Source organism: Bidens hawaiensis, unplaced genomic scaffold, assembly GCF_021521415.1.
Source record: "Bidens hawaiensis isolate Kalapana, Puna unplaced genomic scaffold, B.hawaiensis_p1.1 tig00006092_1, whole genome shotgun sequence".
Lineage (NCBI taxonomy): Eukaryota > Viridiplantae > Streptophyta > Magnoliopsida > Asterales > Asteraceae > Bidens > Bidens hawaiensis.
The window spans coordinates 159,066-184,336 of record NW_027491406.1 but is presented as its reverse complement, the minus strand read 5'-3'; the positions used below and the strand labels follow the sequence as shown (position 1 = coordinate 184,336).

Here is a 25,271-nt window from a genome sequence, read left to right as displayed (position 1 = left end):
AAAGCGTTTGATAAAACACGTTTTACTTTTTTGCTTGGTTTAAATGGATTGAAGACCCTTGCTGAGATCCTAAAATTAGGATAATTATATTTTAATTGCTTTATTGATTTAGTCTTATTTTTTTTATGTTTTTAGGTTTTAGGGGGTGAAAATTCTAGAAAATACAAAAAGAATGTGTTTTTAGCTTGTATAGATAAAATCCAAAAACATTAAAAAATTTCAAAATTCAAAAATATTGTGATTTCTGTTCTTTAATGATTTTTCTTTGAAATTTAGAAAAATCAAAAACATTTTAAAATTTTGAAAAACCAAAAAGAATATGATTTATATTTTGTACAGAAAAATACGAAAAACCAAAAAGATTTTAGATTACTTTCTCACTGAAAATTACGTCGGTTATTTAAGTTTATGAAGCATGCTTGCATGTCTTGGTCCTATGATTCACTCGTGAATTGTTGGTTAGCCATTTATTTATTCTCTTAAGTTAACTGGGGCGATTAAATTTATTTTTTTTATGCTCCTCAAAATTTTGAGTTTTTGAAGCAAAAAGGGAACATGATAGTACATTGATTATCTTGATCCCAAATTCAGTAAAAAGTAAGCTTAAAAGACTGCGTGCTTAATTGCATTGGTGCATTGGTAGGTCTTAAAATAACCAGTAGAGTAAAGTATGTGATATAAACATAAAGAAACGCCAAGTTGAAAGGGGTGTTAGTCTCTAGCAAAAGTCTTGGTGAGGATGGCAGAAATGTAATAACCAATCATACTCAAGCCTTATATTTGTTGATCACCCAAAACTACAATAAAGCAAATAACAAGCGTTAGGATTCTGGACATTGTGAGTCTTTATGCGGCTTAACCATCTGGGTATTCATAAGCATGAATATTTCACCCGCTTTCTAGAGCAAACCCAATGTCATTAAACCTGATCACCGCTGTACTTCGTACAATTTAAATTACTGACTTGATCAAAATCCGCTGTTAGTCATACAATTGTTCCTCCCTTGCGTGCGTCTTAATACCATTAAGAAACGGACCCCAGGGGATACAATGTATGTAAGCCGACAGATGGACTCGTGCATACTCACTCACAGTAAAGGAAGCTTGATGTATTGCTCAAAATTTCTAAATTGGTATCAAAATTTTTGGTCAACAATATAATGGTTTAAGTCAAGTTGGGGTGATTTGGCAAAAATCAAATTAAGCTTGAACCGAGATTAGAGGCTGATAATTTCTGATATTCTGTGCTCTAATTGAACTATTTAATCATATCACAAAAATACTTTATTAGACTTATGTGGACAACAATACCAATGACCGACCTATCGCCAGTCATAATATCGCTGAAATATAAAACTGTGATGGAAGGGCAATTTGGTCAATATGATTCTCTGCTCAAACTCAACAAAAACACAAAAAGATTGTTTATCTTTAAATTGTTCGGATATTCTTATGTAAATACATTCTTTAATTCTTTTAAATTTTCTCAAAATACCAAAAATATTTTCGTCTTCGTTATACAATATACTTAAATAAATTTTTAAGTTAAGGTTCGGAAATCTGAAACAAATTTAATGTATTTGGTTGTCGGAATAAAAGGGTTTCTCGATAATTTACTTAATTCATTTATTTAATTCTTTAATTTATTCATTTAATTATTTAATTTAAAATTAAATAAAAGGGTTTAATTCGTTAAACTTAATTCGTTATGTATGGATAACGAACTAGGTGATTCTTTAGCGAACTAGCTTCTGGTTCGCTAACCTAATTCGCTTCCGCACTCTGTAACGAATCATCCCTTCGTTATGCATATTTAACGAATCATGACACGAATCATGTCTTGATTCGCTATCTTTAATTTAACGAATCACGTAGCGATTCGCCAACATAAGGTAACGAACTGAGTTAACGAATGGGCTACTTCGCTAACTTTAAGTTAAACGAATCGTCTGATTCGTGCAAATTGTGCCTAGGGTTTCGTGCACTGCTATATAAGACAAGAAAACGAATAGTATTCCACTGTTCGTCTTCTTTCTTCATCTTTAAGAAACTATTCAAATTCTCTCTGAAATTTTCGATCTTTTCGTTTGAATACTTCAAAGATCAATTTGAGTTTCTAAGGTATAAAGGTTTTTAGTGATATCTTTTTCGTCAAAAATGACAATGAATTAACTGTTGAATTATGTAATTTTTGGGGTTAATGGGTTTTGAACTTTTGAAAACCATTGATGTATAATTTATGTTATTAATTGTATGATTTTGATATCGTTATGATCGGAATCACTTTCCGATACCCTTGGTGGACTCTAATCAATATTTGATTATTGTTTGCTGGGTTAATTATTGTTTGTGTTCTTGATGTATACTGTTAGTTCGTTTTACCCTCAGTGCATATAGGTATTGAGTCTCAATCTCATCCACCTATGCTTACCAGTGTGATTTCGAGCTCAATGAGCTGTTTAGTGTGATGATTCGACGATGGTCATGGCCTAATTGTTCCTGGGTTTACGATGATTGACTATTGTTGTTCATCTTAATTTTGACTTTGACTATCAGAAGTCAAAGAATAAGTCTTATTTATGACCATTCGTTAGTCTTAGCGAATTGGAACTGTTTCGTGTCCAATTCCTTAAGATTTTACACGAACTAGCTTAGCGAATTAGATGTTACACGAATCAGATTTTGATTCGCTTAAAATAAAACGAACTAGAGTTTAGTTCGTTAACATTAAATAGTGATTCGCTAAGATATGTTCATTAAGATATTTACTTGATAGCGAATTGCCTGATTCGTTATCTTTGTATAACGAATCAGTGTGATTTTTAACGAATGACATTAAAAATAAAAAAAAATTAAAATTTTTTTTTCTCCATTTTACGTAAAGTATTTAAATCGTCTAATTACAATTTTTTTTTTATTATTGTGTTATCTATTCTCATATTCGGTTTTCTTTATATAGTTAAACATGGCTGAACAAGAACAACAACATCAACCGCCACAGGAACAACTTCCACAAGCACAACCACAACAACAGGATCAACAAGCTGACATGATTTTATTACCGTTTGATAAGAAGCACAACATCTGTGCTTATGTTGATCAAGATGTGAGTGATTTGAGAACGTTCGGAGCTATGCTGACTTTCCTACGCCGTTCGAAGATACATTATGCAATCACTGCTAAACCTAAGGTGTATCTTAGTATAATCAGGCAGTTTTGGAACACTGCAGAATATGTTGAGGCAGAAATCTGGGTTCGAGCTACAATTAATCAGATCACTATTACGATTGATGTTGAAGTCATTCGCTGGGTACTTCAATTTGATGATACTGATGATTACCCAAGTGAATTTGACAGGTCGTTGGTTAGGGGTTTATTTACACGATTAAATTATGGGGGTGATATTCGTCGGTCTACGTTGAACAAGAATGGTTTGTGTCCACCTTACAAGTATTTGCTGCATGTCTTGCTTCACTGTATGAGTGGACGTCGCGACGGTTTCGATGAATGCAGACTAAGCTTGCAATCGGCATTTGTAGCTTTAATCCTGAACAAGCCCTTCAACTATTCAGAACTCATCTTTGATCATCTGATAGAGCAAGTTCAGCAAACTCTACCGTCAAAGAAGTTCTTAATGTATCCTCGCTTTCTACAACTAATCATTCAGGATTTGATACCGAATTTGGTGATTGATCGATCATTGGTGAACGATGCTCTTGATATGGAACATATGAAAGCGGAAACGGTGCATCGGATGTTGATTTATCGAAAGGATAAGCCACAGGACAAACGGATGATTGGTCATATAATCAACCCGGATTATATATGTCCTCCTAATGAGCGCTGGATCCATGATGATTCGGATTCCGAGCGTGAAGGGGGGGGGAAGGTGGGAACAATGATGGTGGAGACAATGATGGTGGAGATGATGATGGTGATAATGGTGATGGTGATGTTGGAGCTGGTGATCGAGCTCTGAAAGAACAACAAGATGCAGTTGAGGCTACTCTAGCTGCTACCTTGAAAGCTCAGCAAGAAAGAAAACGAAAGGGTAAGGCTGTAGCTACTGGTGAGCCACCAAAGAAGCCCCGTGTGTCTTCTGGGGCTGGTGTAATTATTGGAACACCACCACCTCGTCAATCAACTACTCAAAGCTCGGTGGTGCCGCTGACTACTAGCACTCCGATGCTTACCATGACCACGACGATGGTGTCACATGAGAGGCTCGGTTTAATTCCTCAAATGGCGTTGACCGAGATACCGAGGCCTCCTGCTGTGCTGTCGACTGTTTCTTCCACCACTTCAATGAGACCTCCTCCTCTGCCAACAACTACTCTTCCTCCGCCTCCGCCTAGTGATGTCTCTTTCATGAGAATCACTCGGCCTCAAGGACCTATTCAACCAGTTCATCCATCTGTATACAATTTGTCACCTGGACGTCAAACGGAAATGTTTCTTAATCTGCTACATTTATATGAAAATCAAATTGCAGCTGACCGATTAAATCAAGAACGACTCATGGAGAATCAACGAAAAATGATGTGTTATATTTCGTTCTGTCAGAAGGAGACCAAGTCGTTGCGTACGATTGTTGAGTCTCAAGGGGTGAATTAAAAGAACAAGATGAGTTAATTTTACAATTAACTTATAAAGAAGATGCCCTCAAGAAACTCAAAAATGATGATGATGATCCTGACGAGTCTAATGCAGGAGGTGAGCCTAAACAATCGCACGGTTCATCCTCTGGTGTTGCTGTTAGTGGCGCTGATGATTCGAACAAGCAGATAATTTCATATCAAGATCCAACAGCTGCCAAGCCAATAGAAATGATTGAGGCTGACACGGTGATATTTATTGATGAATTGGGGATGGTTAGAAGTATGGTGAACAAAGATGAGATACAGATCGGTGAGTTTGTGGTTAGATCTTTGACACGGGAGCAGATTTCGATTCTGCTTGGGCTGAATGACGATCAGTTGACTGATTTAGAGACTGAGCCCGATGTCGAAGTGATCAATGAGGAAGAAATGGATGTTGATCCATTATTTATGAATACAGATTTTATTTATGAGAACGAGGAGATTGAGATGGAGGATGTTACAGCTAATGAGTACCCGGACTTGTATCAACACGTAAATGTTGATCAAGGTGCTCCGGTATTTCATGAAGACGTAATTAAGGAGACTGAGAATGAACTGGAGAAGATTGTGCAACGGACTGTTCCTTCACTCAAAGAAGTGACTGATGATGACATTGAAAGATGGTTCAAACGCCAGAAAGTGGGTAAGATCATCAATGCTTATCGGTATGTAAATAAAGAAAGAAAAGATACCGCTGCTGCTTGGATTGAGGCAAATCAGATGACTACCTTCAAGACTGTTTCTAAGGTACATGGTGATATTGTCTCCTGGCTCTATGATTCAGACCTTAAGGTATGTATTGTTAATGGGAAAAAGGTGTCCAATATTACGAGAGGATAATGGATGTTTTAACACTACCGCGTTGGGATGTACGCACCCTCGCGAGACGTCCATTTATCAATCGTGGGGGTAACCGAACTGCTGAGTGGTTTCATCAACACTTACTGTTCGAGGTCAATCATGGCTTCAAATTCTTCAAGCCCCAGGTCCCAAGACGTAAACGTACTGATAAGATTGATCCAAGGACCGGCTGGAAGAAACTTGTCTTGAAAGTAAAGCCACCAAAGACAATGAAAAGGGTTCCTGTGAAGACAATGCCTCAAGATATTTATCTGTCTTTCAACCGTTGGTACTATGACAATCGTACTGGCGAGGCCGTTATTGTTCGTGGTCGAGGACTACAGACTGAGCTTATCAAGATAATCGATCCGATGTGGTTGGTTAATTTATCAGAGACAGACAATGGCGTGCTACACAGGAAGCAGATTTTGTTTGAACGCCAAAAAGATTACGACCTGGCTATGCAATTCCAACGTGTCGTTCGTGAATGCCATGAACATGGGATTCATAGTTGCAGAGATTGGCAGACAAAGCGTTTCAAATAAGTTAAAGACAAAGAGCTCAAGACGAGGGGGTCTGTTAGTGCACGGTTTTGCGTCTAGAGTCTTTGTATTTATCATTAATGTTTATTTGATATTTAAATGTAATATTCAATGTTTATATTTATCTAATTCGTTAAAGTTATGTCTAGTTCGCTAGGAATGTTAGCGAACTAAGACTAGTTCGTTAAGATTGAGTCTAGTTCGCTAGGGATGTTAGCGAACTAAGACATTATAATGTATTCCCTCCTGATTCGTTAGGGGATGTTAACGAATCAGGGGGTGGTTCGTTAAGATAACTTATTTAACGAAGGGGATGCTGGTTCGCTAGGGGATGTTAGCGAATCAGATCGTCTTCTATATATAGTGAACAACTGTTCACTTGTAAAGTGTCGAAGTTTTGAGAGATATAATATTATTAAGAAAGGTTTAAAGTATTTACTCTCCCTCAAGCTTCATGTTAACTTTATTGATAATATATACACATACGTAGAACACCGAATCAAGGTTGATTATGAGATAGATCTATAATATTATAACTGACAGATCTGAGATCTGTGTTAATCGGTATTGACTGTTGGTTATTGTTCTAGTTCGGGATCAAACAATAAGCAAATAATCATCTTCACAATTAACAACAACAAATCTTCACAAGTGCAAAGACGAAGCTCTGATAACACTTTTCAGGACCGATCTATCAACCACAACAATCACTCTCGTAACCAACAACAACGTGTTGACAAGATGGTTACGAGGTCTACTCCTGTGAAGATCCAATGAACATCAAATGCGGAATCAATGATATTCAAGGTGTTTCTTAGCGAACAAAAATGAAACAAACACACAAAGTCACTCAAAAGATTTCCATTGATATTATTAAGAATTCAATGAAGATCTATTAGGGTTTCTAGGTGGAATGTTTGTTTTTTAGGCAACTTTCCGTACAAAAATATTCCTTTTACGAGAAAGTGTCAGCCGTCAAATCATAATATTTGCTCTATGTTCGTTGTCATAAATGTGCCCTAAAGTTTTCTTAAATAGGCACACCTGACACCTTTTAGAAACCCTAATGATTGCTACATAACATATTCAAACGTATTCAAAAATATTACAAGCGTAAACAGGTCTTCGAGTAAGCTTGTAGTCTTCTATCCTTGTCGAGCAGACCTTACAACCATAAGTGTGCTTGGAACAGTTCTTCGAGCAAGCTTACTTAGAATATTCTTCAAGCAGACTCCAATCTTCATGATAATTTCAAACTTTGCTCGGTAACATCCTACGAGCAAACTTATTCTTCATTGATCCCTTCAACCTTTTGTTACTTAACTCATTTGGATAAATTAAGTGTGCTGGTGACACTGTAGCTTGCTCGAGGTTGAACCTTGCTCGTTGGAAGTTCTTAGAATAATTTCTTCAATAACTTCCTTCAAGTATGCTTGGACCACTGTTTATTATATAACCTTGCTTGATCTACAAAAAAATACATGGTTTTAGCTTGGTTAAGTCAAGGCTTTGCTTTTAGACAAACCTTGCTCGACTTGAAGAACAACCTTGCTTGATGAAGTGCAGTTTTCTCGAACTAACACTTGAAAGAATTCTAGAATATAACTTTACTCGAAAGTAAAATACCTTGGTTGAATAAGTCCTAGGTTTGCTCGAATGGCCATGTTTGCTCGTATTCCATACTTAGCCATTTCTTGAGGAGGTTGAGAAGATTCCAATCTTTCCTTTGTCGAATCTTGATCCCAACACATGACCAATTCAAAATTCCAAGTGGAAGGGATCAAGTTCTTCCTTGGCCATATCTTCTTTTAAACCCAAAATCGAAAAACAAAATAGAAGAAAGGATGATTGTACCTTTTATTGTGGAAAAAGAGGTGGGGGGAATCGCCAAAGAACGGTGAAATATTCGGAGGATTAATCGTGAAAAAGATTGGGAGGTTGCACAATGGCGGTTCTTGGGAGTTTCATAAAGGGATTTTTTGAATTATAAATTCCCATTATTTAGGGGCAGTTGGAAGGCTAAGATTGATTCTATGGGTCAGTTGTTAATTGAAGTAAATAATGTACTCTTACTATAATCGTCAAAGCAGTCAGTTATGACAAGAGTAGCCACCATAATAGAATAAGCACAATAATCGAAAGGTCGATACGAGAAGCTTCTAACTTCTAGTCCTAAGCTTCAAACACGGAAGCTTCAGACCACAAGCTTTTAGCTTCCAGACAACACGTTAAATAAACATTTTCAAGTTCTTGGGTTTCAGTAAACAACCCCAAAACAGCAAAACGGGTCTATGAAGAGGCATGTCGCTGAGCCCAAAAGCATTAAACATCCAGGGGAATATCATGAAGAAAAAGAGTTAAGTCAGTAGTATTCATCGTAGTATTCATCATTGTAATCTGAATACTTCTGACTAGTGGTTGATGGCGTAGGTACCCTTACCCACCCACAGGCTAGGGAAACCTAAAAGCAACAAACAGAAGTTTCTAGATCAGGAAGCTCGGATCTTCATCGCAAAGCTTCTAGGTTGACTAGGGAAGTTCCTCGCTACAGTAATTATCATAAAAGTCACCTCTGATGTGACATAAAGCTGAAATCTGCCAAAAAGCAAAAATGTGAACATGGTAGGACAAAAGTAGATATCAAGTTACATAAAAATGGTATTAATTGTCTGAACATGCTGAAAGAGGAGTTCACCATTTCCTTTTTAAAAGCTTAAGCTGCCCCAAAGAAGCTTTCGTGTTGCCTATAAAAAGAGGACTTCACTAATGGTAATATTCATTCACACTTATCATATTCTATCTACTCATTCTTCATACCTACTCTCTTATCACCTCTTACTAGTATCAAATCACTGATTCCCACGCCGAAGGCTGATCGCAGGAGACCCCCTCTTGCGGAGAGACTCTCCGGTTGTTATATTTAATACAAGCAGGTTAGAAAGCTATGTTAGTGTCATAGTGTTGGACTATCATACCTTCATTGTCGCTTTACCCGTTGTAGAAACACAAATAAAAGGATTTTATATTTCAAATAATGGAAATAACTAAATGGCCGTTTTGACAATCATAATTCTCAAAATGGTCATTCAAATCTCACCGGTTTCATTATGTGTAGCTTAAAACCAACCGAGCCGCCTAGTAGTTTTACTCCAATGATCGAGTGCCAATTGTCAAAAATGTTTCCCGCCAGCCACCTCTTTTTTTGAGCGGTTCTCAACGTCGGGTGGATTATTCTAGGCTTCATGTGATTTTTTCTTTGCGTTAGGTGTTTTTTTAGACGGCGCCTGGTTTTTCTAATTCAAATCCTTTAAGAATTTTTTTTCCTATTATAAAAAAATCTGATGCTATATGAAAACTTACATATATAAAACAAAAACCCAACAATTTTCATAACTTTATGTCATAAGTCTTTTAATAACGATCATTTAATTTAATAATATTAGATTTTATGAAAAACAAATTCAAATATGATATTATTTATAAACATCTTATGGAAAATAAAATTATAAAAGATTTGAATATGAAAAATCATTCTAGATTAATCTAGTAGCCGCTTGGATTTATAATATGATTAAAATTAAGTATCTTCCTAGAACAAAACCACCCGATACCTATAAAATCCACCACACGCTTAGAAAAATTCACCCGGTGCCTGGGTCGAAAATAATATGGCGGCGCCCGAAACATTTTTGTCCGGCGGTTAGAAAAAAGGTGGCCAACGAGAAACATTATTGACATGTGGTGCTTGGTCATGATTGAGGTAAAATAACTAGGTGACCCGATTGGTATTGGGTTGAACATGGTGGATCCGGTGGGATATGAATAAACATTTTAAGAATACCATTTTCCTTACGAATAAAATTAAACACGGTGTTTTGGCTAAAGGAACCATTTTATATTACATGACCGATTAATTAACAAAAATTTGAACATAGTGATCGATATAAACAAAGAAACTGAAATTCGATTTACTTTTCAATTAGGTCTATCCTCGACCGATTTATATTTGCTAGTACGAGTCTTTATTTACACAAGTGTGTTGTAAAGCACATTGAACTATAAACTCGTTAGTTAAAACTAACCAAATTATGAATCACAATTGTATCATATTAAAACAAATATGCATGATAATTCAATGTCTTGCTTGGTAGGCTAAGGTTAAGACAAATAAGCTAAAATAGAGGAAGGTATATGTATAGATGACAACAAGTCTCCTTGCATCTTGGATCTCGAGAAATTTTTAGAATGTTTCCTTCGTATTGACAGAATACCAACCTCAATTTCCTTTTCTTGTTCACATGTTTATCATCCTCGTTCAACAGCTATGCCTATCGGAAGACCGCGTGGTAGCAGGAGACCTTCCGGTGGCTCATCATGTTCATCAACAGCAACAATGCTAGTGTTTATATTTGTATCGGTTTTCGGCGTTTGGATGTTGGCCTCTAGCTCCGTTAGTAATTCACCTCAACAAAACTCCAATATTGTTCAGAAGGAAATTTCATACCTTGACGTCAATCATCATAACACAAATATACCACAAAAGATCCCTTCTCATACCACTACGGTTTTTGAAGACAATCCAGGTGATCTGCCAAATGATGCCCTGAAAACCGATAATGATTCAGACCCAAGAAGCGCGATACCATTTAAGCAACATACTGAGAAAATGATAACAGCGAAGAAAGATACCGAAAAAGAAGAAGATAAGCAAAAAGGAAAAAATGATCATCATAAAAGTATCATCTTTAATAGCACTAAGTGATGAACATAAGATGCTAAATGAATCAAAGAACAAATGGTCAACTCAAGGCGATCAATCTAATGCTGACATATTTGCGTACAAATGGGAATTATGCAATGTCACTGCTGGGATGGACTATATTCCGTGTTTGGATAACGTGAAAGCGCTTAATAAAATACACGGTAGGCACCATTTTGAGCACCGAGAAAGACATAGCCCGAAAGAAGGTCCAACATGCCTTGTTCCTCTTCCAGATGGTTACAAGACGCCTATTACATGGCCTGGAAGCAGAAGTAAGGTACAAGTGTTATAATTCACTAGTATGTTTTACAAGGAATGAAAGTAAGAAAATGTATTACACGCATAAATAGTCACAATTGCTTAATTAATTTAAAGGTGCAAAACACGGATATGGTTCCATAATGTACCACACAAGGACTTGCAAAAATGAAAGGGCATCAGAATTGGGTTAGAGCAACCGGGGAGTTCCTCACTTTCCCTGGAGGTGGAACTCAGTTTATTCATGGCACTCTTCATTATATTGATTTTGTGCAACAGGTAATAAACTTACTACTTTACATACGATCACCAAAACTGCCATCTTGACCAGTTAGTATGGTGAAACATGGTTTCTTCTTACAAAAATATCATTTGAATTTTTATTTTAAGAAAGAAATTGTTTCAACTAATCAAAAGCTACCGTACGACACATGTTGCAACTTGCAATGACGCAACTGTTGGTTCAGGCCCCAAATACACTCAAAACACACAACACTATGTATGCATGAATGTGAAGTTGCAAGAAAGAAAAAATGGTTACTGTATTCTGTTAAACAAAGAGGTAAATAACAAAGGAAATAATATATCTATTTATAATAAACAAAGAAATAAATACATGTTAAATAAGGCAATAGGCCTACTAGTAGCTGAATTTTAGATATACTCCAACGTTCCAAGCTCACTTGTTATAGTGAAACAAACTCGGTTAATGATGTAGATGTCGTGTTATAATAAAAAAAACAAGTATTTTAAAAGCTAAAATGCATATAACTAGTTTGGGTAAGTAATATCGTCTCCTCATATGGTCAAAGGAAAGTGCAAGTAAACTCATAACTTATTAATAATTATATTTAGCGGAGTCGATGTCAAGCAGTTTGGAAAGATGATTTTAATGTAACACAATTACTTTTAATGTTTGTAAACATTTATGAGAAAAGGTTATTCACTTTAGGTTCAGTTAATACCATAACAAACTAATCACGGATTCAATTAAATTGATTGCTCAGTAATTACTAGACCAATTAATTTTGTTGTGATGACAAACGAAACCCAATCTGAATTGTTGACACAACTGAACGCGATCTACCCAATTACCAGTTTTATATTATGAAATCAAGTATTAAGCAATGACTAACGATTATTGGTTCAATGACACAAGAACCTAGTCCTAAATGTTGATGAACACAACCGGATAGTTGATGCACGATTTGATAACCAAAAACACAAACTGTTAAAACAATCAATCGGTAAAGTAAAACAAAATCAAATAACAAACTCAATCAAGTTCTTAATCATTAAAGCATAGAGAATCCGGTCAAAGTAAGGTCACACAAAACCCAAGCATAAAGTGATCACAAAGGTTTTAGCCTAACATCGGCATCACTAATAATTCGCTTATCTGATAAAAGGATGGAAGCATGCAATGATTAGACGAATCGGGAGCTTCGGGATGATTTAAAATTGTCCTAGGGTTATTCCATGGCTGTTGAAATGAAAGATATCTCAAATATGGGCTGGAAAACTGATTTTATGAATATAGGTTCAATTTTTTCGTTTTCAAGCTGGTTCGTGTAGCGTGAACTGGTTCTGGCTTGATCCTTCACGTAGCGCGAAGGGCAAAAAAGTTGGGCTCAGTTTTGGCTTCGCGTAGCTCGAAGCAACAAGTCCCCAATCCTTCGCGTAGCGCGAAAGGCTCCAATAGCAAGGATTTTCTTGGCTCTTTCTTGATTTATGCATTGGGAAACGTGCCGACCAATTCTGCTCTTAGCGTCCAATGACCTGAAACACGTAACACGCTTGAAATACCAATGTTCACACTATATTCAAACTAAAATGAAACAATTAATATAATAATATACACGACTTATACACGCCTATCACATTCCCGCACTTATCTTTTGTTTTCCCTTAAGCAAACTATCATGAAACACATATACCTCGATCGATGGTTCATCAATTATCTTCATTAATACTAGCAAGGTATAAAGTCATACCCAATTCCCAACAATGACACTTTCAAGATTGCACCAAACAATTTAGTAATGCATTTTACACTATTCAGCCACCCAAAAAAGTTTACTTTATTTCCGGTAAAGGCACACATGTTCACACCCTTCATATATATATATTTATATATAATGTTACAACAAGAAGTGTTGTAACATCATATATAACTCCATTAATCTTGCGAGAAGTGATATTACAGCAAGAAGTGCGAGAAGTGAATGTATAACTCCATTAATCTCTAATTTCACTCCCTTTTATATGATTTTACATACATATATGTAGGTTGGTTGTATTTATGTCTTAATTACACATTCAAACCTACCTACAAACATATTAATGTACCGAGCCACATTCAAACATATGTACCAACACACATACAAACATACATATACATATACAAACATACGTACACATATACAAACATACGTACCTACACACATACATATGCACCTACACAACGCATCTACATATATAAAAGAGAGTGAAATTAGGGATTAATGGAGTTAAACATTCACTTCTCGCACTTCTCGCTGTAAAAAACTTCTAAAATGATCCAATACCTATATATATATATACACACACACACACAATGGTATATTAATAAAATAAATTAGGTTTACTCCAGAAGTATTTCTTAATGCGAGAAGAGATTTTTAACCAATCACGTAATTTTCTTTTTATTTTCTAATTATTTAAATACAATGATATATTAATAAAATAAAAAATATTTTGTTGTAACCAATACTCATTAAGAGTTTAATTAATGATAAGTTACTAACTAATTTTCAGTTACAAAGTATTATTATTATTTTTTATTCCATCTTAAACTGGAACAATTATAATCATATGATATAAAATTGTTTTATTCTAAATCATGGCTAACTATTATTATTTTTTATTGACTTTAAATGTGAAATTTTGTTTTTTAATCAATTATTATAGTGTATACTTGTCTAATATAATATAGACATAGCTACGTGATGTAGCATAGACATAGTTTTAAATATTGTGTAGTTATAACTATTATGGTATAGACATATCTAATGTAGTGTAGGTACAATTAATGTAGTATAGGCAAATTATCAAATATTGTGTAATCTACATAACTAATGTAGTGTAGGACATATCTAATGTAGTATAGATATGTTTTTATTCGATTTATTTGAATTGTTTTTTAATTATATCATTGAAAGGTTACAAAACATGCTTTTTCTTAATTATTTTTCAATTAATCTTGTGTTTGTAGACAAATATGAGTTATGTGTACATGAATATTACTTAAGTGCATGTGAAAAAAATTTAACTAACAATATCATCATCATCATCATCGTACTCAGTATATCCCACCAATAGCAATGCTATGGTAGGGTCTGAGGAGGGTAAGATGTAGACAGCCTTACCTCTATCCCATAGGGATAGAGAGGCTGCTTCCGGTGAGACCCCCGGCTCGATAGTAGTTTTGAATCAAGCCTTGGACATAAGACACATAACACTCAATCATCGGGACACCGGCTGATTGGTGCATGTGCCATTGTCTTTCGGCTATCAACGCCACCACATGATGCCTGATTAACCTTCCGCCACTTTTAACGTTATTTTCACGTGATTAGTAAAATAACGTCAAAATTAGTGCAATTTTACTTTTGCCCACCCAAGGGTTCACACATATATACATTATATGTGCGCACCGCAAATATACGTTTAAGTTATGCATAGACTGATATTAGTAACGTGTTGGCGAAAATTGAAGGAACTAATAATTTGTGTAGGTGAGATAAAAATAAAAATAACTAGTAATTTGTATAAGTGAATATTAATTATGTGTAGAATGTTAAATGTGTAGGTGCATATCACCTACATATACAATTTTTTTTCATATGTACGTTTGAAGCAATTCAAATGAATTTTTTGGAAACGTGAATGTGAAAATTTTGATCAGAAAGATATTTTATTAAAAATAACTCCAACAAGATGTTTAATGTAAATGTGAATTTCTTTTTTTCTTAAGATATTAATTTATGAAAGAATTCATGAAAGAATTGATGTGGAAAGTAATTTATAAAATTCCTATAAATCATTTTTTTTTATTTTATTACAAATTTACCATTGTCATATGTAACTATTGATTAGGCTTAATCAATGGTTGAGATCGATTTCTCGCACTTCTCTCAATAATATCACTTCTCACTTGAATAATCCCCATATATGTGTGTGTGTGTGTGTGTTTGTCTCCTCTCAGTTTTATATTTGGATCAACAAAAAGTGTACTAGTATCTCTCTTCCCTCTATACAGAGTATGAGCACAATGTAATAAGCTTAGGAGCCGGTCATATCTCCACCCATTACCCACCCGTTGCATAAAGAATATGACTAAAGGTTTTGTTGTGGCTTAGGTTCAGGTATGGAATGAGAATTATTTAATGACTTATGGTGGATGAAACCCAATTAATTCAAAAATAAATAAACTCTTTTAATTGCAACCAATACTAACTCAAACATGGACTCTTTTTGAGTTTTTCTTTGATTTTTTATTATTTTAACTCATAAAAAATATGTACAATAAATGACTCGAGACATACTTATATTATGTACTATGCTCACCAAATAAATTATGTACAACTCTTAACATACCGCGTTTGCATCAACAGAGTTAAAACAAAACGCCAAGACTAACACGGCTTGTAATGTGGGTTTAACAAAAGAAACGGAAAATATACACAATTGGCTCCTAGGGGATAATGTTTGTAGGGATTATTATTTATGTAAAGGCCATCATACGGGGGTTTCTACGGTCCTATTTCTTCATACGGGTGGTGGTATTAAGATCTCGACATGCATATGACAAACAATTACTATATATCATGAATATATGGTTACACTCTTAATATCACTCAAATGAGATATGTGTGTGTGGTGGTGGGGGGGATATTTAAGAACTTGATGAGCTATGAGAACTTTAAGAACTCAATATGGACCACACAAAATTTAAATGTGTATAGAATATATGGTTAAGATTAAATCTGATTAAAAAATGAATTATGAGAGTGAATAAAAATGTGTGATGATTACACTAGCGTAAGCGTTAGTTACACCTATGTAAAAGGCCGATTCTTTGTGTACAAAAGTTCTTTAATTTTTTATGTACATGCAACCTACATATCACATAAATGTAAAAAAAATCAAACAAAAATTTGTTACGTTGAGTTCTTTCGAATTCTTAAAACTCAAAGTGCTTCTCAAAAGAAATCAGTTATATATATATATATTTTATATATATATATATATATATATATATATATAGAGAGAGAGAGAGAGAGAGAACAAGGTTATAACAAGAAGTAGATTTTTCCTAAAAAGTGTAGAAAGTGTGTTTTCACCATTAGATCTAATAAAACACATCGCATATAAAACACACATTCCATATTCACCATCAGATCAACATATCTAACACACCAGATTACTTCTTACACTTCTTAGACACACTCCACTTTTTATTTTAACCCCACCCTATATATATATATATATGGAAAGTTTCACACACACACGGGAAGAAATGGGCTGCCAATATGAAACAAGTGTACACGTCCCTTTGACTCGTTATCCCTGTCTAAATGATCCATTCTAATTTTCCCTTTTAAAAAAAAATTGATCATAATACTTTCGAGAATCTTAAAAGCTGATCATGACGAAAGACCTCCAACTTGTCATTAATAACGACAATTAGAATATTACAATTTCGGTTTTTGCGCACATTCAATCTACTCTAGGGCAATAAAAATTTTCCCCCCCATCCCCACACCTTTGGTTAACATTATCCTCAATGTTAAAGATTTAAGTTTTAAAAGAACATTAAAGAGGACTGGATTAAAATTTACTAATTATTATTGTGATGGTCAAAACAAACAGTATATTAACACAATTACACTTTTAGCACATAAACTAGAATGACAAAACAAAACATGAAACAATATCATCTGACATTTAGCAGTGCAGTTCCATTGTTTGCTTGGGATGACCCATCTTTAAAGACTTGAATTAATCTGCAAATCTTAAAAATTGTAGAAGCAAGCTTTTCACAAATATTATACCTTAGCTCTTTTAAGAAATTTGCAAATTCTATTTTTTAATTTAAAAAAAATTACTAAGCCAAATATTTAGTTTCATGTTGAGTTTTGTTGAACAAGTAAACATATCAAAAGACATAACTTACTTTCGTAGAAATCAACACTGCATTTAACATATTTAACAAGCCCTGTAAACTCCCTAGTAGCTCGGGTGGACGATTAAGGTCTCGTGAGTGTTTAGAGTAAACTACACCCACAAAGTATTAAGTACATCAAAATATACATGTATCTGGATTAACCGTAGCAAATCATTAACACACTCCAAGTGGTTTGAACGGCTCGGTGGACTATTATGTTTTTTCCAGGTCCTCGAGTGTCATGAGCAGTTAAAGGTTCGCCCGTCTCATAGCACGAGCCACATAAAAATTTTGAGAGTTTAGCCACCCCTCGCATGTAAGCCAAACAATCCTAGCAAGCCAAGAAATGGTTGTTTTTCACTTAACACAATAAACTAGCAGCTTCAAGTGTTGCATCCCCACACTTGCTACAGTGGTACGCTTGAAATAAAATAGTTAAAAAATTACAAACAGAAAATAAAATCCGGATTGTCTCCCGGTTAGCGCTAAGCTTTTGTTACGGTCTTCAGCCGGACCATTACATGATTTGATGTTCACGTTGGTCTAAGTGGACATTTTCCTATCGAGTTTCGTATAAATGCTCGGTAATTGACAGGCCGAGTCCACATCCTTTTTTCAAAGTGTCAAAATTTGATCGGGGGCGAACTGAGAACTTTCCAACCGAGTTCATATGCCCAGTATTTGACATATTGTATCCAGACTTGTTCTTTCATGATCGACATATCTATCAAATCAATGTGGGACCACTTCTTACTAACTTTCCCAATATCCTATTCACTCACCTTCCTCTTCCTGCCATTAGATCTATCATCCCCAACTTTGTCACTTTGCATATTATATAATAAAGGATGATTTGAAAACCTCGCAATGTCACGGTCTCTGCTTCTACAAGAGGTGTTATTTCTTCGGTCGGGCCTAAACATTCAACTTTGATTTCAAGAAGATCCGTAACCTCTTCTTCCACATCATCCTCATCGCCCACAACCACTTTAGTAGTCGCCTCACCAAAAATTAAAGGAATTGGTGTGGTATTATTCTCCACAGCCACCTCCCCAACTTGTGAAGATATCCACATTTGTTTGGCTTGAGATTGTTCGATAACCGAATGACCTCACAAACCCTTTCCAATATTTAGTAGATCATACTTCCAACTCAGCAATACCCAATGATATTGTCTTGAATGATGAGGTTGTGCCAAAGCTCATTCGACATAAGATAAACACGCATTTATTTGATAGTTCTCAAGATCTTCATATAAATAAGCGTTTCGACGTGACTCGAGCTGATTTGAGCACTGATTAGAGTTTCCTTGATAATAATTACCCCGACTATGGTACCCTCGGTTATACTGTTCTCGTTGATAGTTACCTTGATTAAGATTCTGCTGATCATTTTGGCTCTTTTGATTACCACCCACTTGATTGTAGTTCCCCTTGTTATAATTACCATGATGATACCTGTTTTGGTTATAATATTGGGGTTCTATGTATGCCATCTGAGAGTCTTCATGGTAGTAGTAATCACCCTCCTCCCGGTAACTTGAGAAAGTTAATGCCTCGGAGTTATCACTGTCATAATTCAGTTCATATTTTCTACTCCATCCTTTCTTACACATTTTTTGAAACTTTAAAGCTTTCCATTATAAGATCTCCGACTTGAGTTTATATCACCTTCACAGACACAAGTAGAATACTCATGGTAAAAGCGAACACATAAAATAAAGAACTAAAAAGAAAATTTTATTTTCTTTTAATTTTTTTATAAACACTTTTTTAATTTTCAAAAAGTAATATTTGTATTATTTGTTTTTAGTCAAACAAGTAACGCAACACTAAGCGCACTAGCTCCCCCAGCAACGGCACCATTTTGATGTAGATGTCGTGCTCTAATAAAAAATCAAGTATTATAAAAGCTTAAGTACCTATAACTAGTATGAGTGAATAAGGTCGTCTACTCGGGGAATCAAATGAAAGTGCAAATAAAACTCATAACTTATTAATTATTATATTAAGAAGACAATCGATGTCAAGCAGTTTAGAAAGATGATTTTAATAAAACACAATTACGTTTAATATTTGTAAACAATTAATAGAAAAGGTGATTCACTTCAAGTTCAGGAAATGCGATAAAAAACTAATCACAAAAAAATGATTGCACAGTAATTACTAGACCTATTTAATTCGGCTGTGATGTAAAATGATAATCTATCTGAATTGTTGACACAACTGATCGGGATCTACCCAATTACGATTTTTTATTATGAAATCAAGTATTAAGAAGTGACTAAAGATTATTGGTTCAATGACACAAGAACCTAGCCCTAAATGCTGATGAACACAATCAGATAGTTGATGCATGATTTAATAACCAAAACCACAAACAGTTTAGACAATCAATTGGTAAAGTAAAACAAGATCAAATAACAAACTCAATCACGTTCTTAATCGTTAAAGCATATAGAATCTGATCAAAGTAAGTTTACCCAAAACCCTTGCCTAAAGTGATTACAAAGGTTTTAGCCTGACATCGACATCACGAATGATTCACTTATATGATGAAGGGATGAAAGCATGCAATGATTAGACGAACCGGGGGCTGGAATGAAAGATATCTCGAATAGGGGCTAGAAAACTAATTTTATGAAGTGAGGTTTATTTTTTTCGTTTTAAGCTCATTCGCGTAGCGAGAAATGGTTCTGGCTTGGTCATTCATGTAGTGCCAAGGACAAAATACTCTGGCTCAATTTTGGGCTGCTTCGTGTAGCGCGAAGCAACAAATCCTCAACCCTTAACGTAGCGCGAAAGGCTCCTGTAACGGGGATTTTCTTGGCTCTTTCTTGATTTCTACATTGGGAAATGTGTTGACCAACTCTCCTCTTCTAACTCATCATTCCAAGCTCATATATACGTAAACATGCTTGAAGTACCAATCACAGTATATTTAAACAAAAATGAAACAATTAATATAACAATACACATGAGTTATACCTGACCATCAGTCAACCTTAAATATTTTGTAAGAACATATATGATATTTTAAGTTTTGTTGGAATATATATGATATTTTTAATGTTTGTGAGGGTATATATGAACTCAATCCATGCAAAACTAAAAAAATTCACATATACCCTAACTAATATTGAAAATATCGTATATACCCACACAAAACTAAAAATATCATAATGTCTTTACAATGTATTAATATATCGTACATACCCAATAATCGCCATATTACCCTGGTTCGATAAGATGCGATAAAATATTTACAGTGTAGACCATTCGACGCTATAAAGCTTCGAATGATTTGCAAATTTGAAGGCGTAACGAGAGACGATTTGGTTGTCATCAAAGATGATAAACGTCGATCAAAATTAAAATTATAACGAAGTGTATAAACACATTATTTAATGAAATGGGCATATTGGTCTTTTCGTTAAAAAATGGATGTATATAATATGATAGTTATGATTTTAGAAAAACAACAAGAAAATAATCATTATTAAATTATTATTAATGAATATGGTATATATCATACTTTAGCAATGTTATAAGGGCGTATATGATATTTTAGGTATTTTGTAAGGACATATATGATATTTTATGTTTTTCTTGGTGTATATGATGTTTCGGTATACCTTAATTCCCAAGGGCGTTAAAGCTGAGTTGACAAGGTTAACGAGCGGCATGCAACTCCCTTCATAGGTTAAGGGGAGTTAAATGCAAGGTGGGTTAAAACGTTAATGGACCTTAAAATCCTCTTCACACACAACCACAATAATCTAAGAATCAATTTAACATTAAATAAAGGGAGGTAAATGTGGGTTAAACAATTTCCTTAGGGTGAGGTGGAGTGAAATAGGGTCAATAAGGTGATGTGGTACATATATGGAGTTAAAAAGCTTGAATGTATACCCAATAGCCTAATTTTTGTAAGAATAAATATGAAATTAATCATATTAATTACTAAATGACCACATAATATTATACTCCATGCAAATTTATTACCGACCCATTCCATGACCTGTAAATAGGGTTGTACACGGGCTTGCACGTTTCTTGGGTTGTTTCAAATCGAGCCGAACGGCTTAAAATCGAACCGAGCCAAAATTGAACCGAGTATTTTCGGAGCATTTTTCGAGCGGTATCGAGCTTGTTCGGAGCATTAGTTTTTTTTTCTTTTAAATTTTTTATATAAAAAATATGTTTGACGTTGAATATGATGTGAATGAAAATAAACTAGTAGTATTTAGAAAAAAACTAGTAGTAGCTTGCAATTTTTGATAAAATGGAAGTTTGAGGTTAGATATAATGTAATAAAACAATTATACATTAAAAAAAATAATATATATAACATATTTTTATAATTATCTTTAATACTGAAATATTGAAAATTAAACAAAATTATTTTTTATATTTAAAATACTAGAAAATATTCAATAATCAAAATATATTAGATTTAATATTCAATATTCAAGATAACTACTAAAGCAATATATATATATATATATATATATATATATATATATATATATATTTATAAGTATATAAATATATATAAAATAAATTAAAAATTTTCGAGCTGAACCGAACCGAGTGGATCTTTGCTCGTTTCTTGGCTCGTTTACAAACCGAAACAAGTAGAGCCGTTCGTTTACAATCGAGGGAAAAACGAGCGAGCATTTTCCGAGAAAATTCCTAACGAACGGCGAGCAAGTTCGAGCGACGAGCGATTTGGACAGCCCTACATGTAAAAAAACTCGTGACCCAATAACGTGCCAACCTGTGACCACACGTAAACGGACCGATTAATCCAACAACACTGGATTCAATCTTGGTTGTTGGTGTGGCCCCTGGCCCAACAACATAGATCCGTTAAGCCAGTTTTAGAATGATTGTGAAGAATAGAAATTTGTTGACCCAAGACTGAAATTTTCTTCGCTACGCCTACGAAACCTGCGTGAAGCCTTTGTTGATTCGAAATAGAACCCAAGACAATTTTGTCAACCTTTAATAAACATGGCTGTAACATTGCCTAACCCATTGATTACGATTGGTGATTTTTCTTTCATTTTAATAGTCAAAGTGCTATAGAACTCAAATCTTTTTTACTTCTTATGAGGAGATGGTACCTCAAATCGCATGGGGAAAGCATACTCGAGTAATACTCGATGTGGGTTGTGGAGTAGCAAGTCTTGGAGGCTATTTGTTCGATAAAGATGTACTTACAATGTCATTTGCACCAAAAGATGAACATGAAGCTCAAATTCAGTTTGCTCTAGAGAGAGGAATTCCTGTAATTTCCGCAGTTATGGGCGCACAACGCCTTCCATTTCCAAGCAATGTGTTTGATCTTATTCATTGTGCTCGTTGTAGAGTACCATGGCACATAGAAGGTCACATAAAATCTTTCAAACCTACATGTTACATGTTGATAAGCAACTACAATAAATTTAATTTCTACTCTCTTTTTGAAGGTGGGAAGCTTCTATTGGAGCTTAATAGAGTGCTTCGTCCGGGAGGTTATTTTGTTTGGTCAGCTACACCAGTTTATTGGAAAGGCATAGAGGATGTCAAAATATGGAAAGGTATCCCGAATGAGCTTTTTAAATCGTAATTGGTCACTTATGTTAGTTTCAGTATATAACTAACATAAGATCTATAATTAAGAGATGTCTGCCTTAACCGTGGCAATGTGTTGGGAGCTTATCACTATCAAGAGAGATAGGCTGAATCTAATTGGTGCTGCGGTATACCGAAAACCAGATTCAAATAAATGTTACAGAGAAAGGAAAAAACAAGAACCACCAATGTGTAAACCAGATGATGACCCTAATGTCGCGTGGTAAGAGAAATAATGTAACTGAGAAATCTTATGGAACAAGAAATCAATATAATTGCTATTGCTTATAGAAAATTCATGGGTTGTGAACATCTAAATCAACACGAAAACACGACATAAACCATACACACTATTTTATCGCGGGTAGAGTCGTTTAACCCATTTATTTAAAATGTGTTTTGTAGGATAACTAAAACTATTTGGGTATTTTTTATGTCAAAAACCAAAATTTCAAAATTAAATTGGCATAGTTTAAACATAATTGTTTCAAACAATAAAGTAATATGAATATTTATAATTTTTATGTATCAATATGTACAAAATTTTAAATAAATCTATTTAGTTAAATGGTTTTTTTGTTAATGTTAACCCGCAAATACACATGTCGTATTCGGCTTCATGTTTGTGTAAAATTTTCTGTTTCGTTTCGGGTTCGACCCACCAACCTGGAACCTGACCCCTTTAGTTGTCGTACAACAATATATATCCATAATGTTTATAACAATGTGAAATGGTTAGGGAATGTTTTGGCAAGTATGTACCTTTACAGACGTGTACGCATAAGGTTCCAAGTAAGGAGACCGAAAGAGGTTCACAATGGCCAGCAGAATGGCCTGCCCGAGTTCAAAATCCGCCATTCTGGTTAAACAAAACCCCTTTAGGGATTTATGGGAAACCTACACCAAGCGATATTGAAGCAGATTATGAATATTGGAAAAGGATAGTAAGGGAAACCTACATTAGTGGCATAGCAGTTAATTGGTCCAATGTAAGAAATGTGATGGACATGAAAGCAGTCTATGGGGGGTAAGTGTTAAATCATATATTAAATTTTTCACCAATTTAGTGATTCAAGATTTGACTAGAAAATAAATAATTCAACGTTATTAGGTTTGCTGCAGCCTTGAAGGATTTGAAACTATGGGTTATGAATGTTGTGAACATAGATTCCCCTGATACACTTCCATTGATATATGAAAGGGGTCTTTTTGGGATCTATCATGACTGGTGTGAATCTTTTAGCACATATCCTCAAACGTATGACCTTCTTCATGCAGATCATTTGTTTTCCAAGTTTAAAAAGAGGTGATTCTAGTAAAGAAACTTTTCATTCACAAATACACAAAGTTGACATGAAATATATAGTGATAAATGATTTTGTATATGTTTGATATGAAACACGTATATGCAAGACTATAGTTGTGATCACAGAGGTAGATAGAATTGTGAGGCCAGGAGGGAAGCTGATTATAAGAGATAAATCAAGCATGGTAGAGGAAATCAAGAGCTTGTTGAAGTCTCTGCACTGGGAGATTCTGTTAAGTTCTTCGAAAAATGAAGAACAAATACTTAGTGCCCAAAAATCAATCTGGCGACCAAAGACATACACTATCCCTTCCTGATGTTGATCAGTTATAGGCTAGATATAGGATTTAGAATATGAAAATTTAGTAACCACTATTGAAGTTAAACAAAATATTAGTTATATTATAAACGTTAAAGTTCTGTATGTTATTTATTTAAAGTATGTTTAGTTTCAAAGCGTCGTTATAAAGTTGGTTAGGGTTAGTATTGTAAATAAGTTATAAAAGGTTATTGTTGAAACGTTGTGACAGTGTCAGGGTTTATATATACCCCCACCGATCCCTTTGTTGTGTATCAGACAAATCACAATAATCAAATAATTCGTTTATACATCATCTTACGTTCTTATTCCATTCTTGTTATTATTATTATATATATTAAATTACAAAGATCGGTCTGTGTCTTATTTCTACTATTCATTTGACTTTATGCATGTTGATTTTGTAATTTGTGCTCCAATGTATGCAAATGTTAAAACTTGTGTTTTCCACTTTCTTTCATCCATGTGCTCCACTTTCATCCCTTTTCTATTCTCTGATCACATATCGTGGTGGCGGAAACAAGGCGTCCGCTCTATACGTTCCGATTATGACTGTGGTTCGGTTGTGGCGGTGGCGAAGGTAAGACTGTCACATTTGGTAATTAGGGTTATCCTTTTAATTATACTTGAATCTATTATTTATTGTTTAGAAGCATCAATTGCGTTACATTTTTGACAAATTTTGTATGATGAAATGCATGTAGCTAAAAAGGTTTGATTTTTCTACTTTCTTCAACTTGGGGTAATTAGATTTGATTTTATAAATGTTAACACTATT

At 34.5% G+C, this 25,271-nt stretch overlaps 1 pseudogene; it reads left to right on the top strand.

The window, feature by feature from the left end:
* The first annotated feature begins 10,464 nt into the window (after positions 1-10,464).
* On the top strand, positions 10,465-24,491 carry LOC143631561 (putative methyltransferase PMT27; annotated as a pseudogene).
* Positions 24,492-25,271: the final 780 nt, after the last annotated feature.